The sequence below is a fragment of the Plasmopara halstedii genome, assembly GCF_900000015.1.
Source record: "Plasmopara halstedii genome assembly, contig: Scaffold_291, whole genome shotgun sequence".
NCBI lineage: Eukaryota > Oomycota > Peronosporomycetes > Peronosporales > Peronosporaceae > Plasmopara > Plasmopara halstedii.
In genome coordinates, this window is record NW_020187212.1 from 259277 (window position 1) to 259518 (window position 242).

The following is a 242-nucleotide window of genomic DNA, read 5'->3' on the forward strand; positions in this document are numbered from 1 at the left end:
AGGGGGATGTACATCCTAGGCTCGATGAGCACGAGCGTCGCGCTTTGCACGCTATCAATGACGAGAGACCTCGTTGAGGATATGGAGGTGGTCGACTACGAGTCTGATACTCTTTTTCCCCCATGGGATGACGAGCAAGGCGAACCGCGCCAGCGGCGTGATACGAGCCCTGTTCGTGCCTTGTGGACCCCATGTCCGTTCCCTGATTTCTCCTCAACCGAGAAACGTGGTGTAATCTCCAA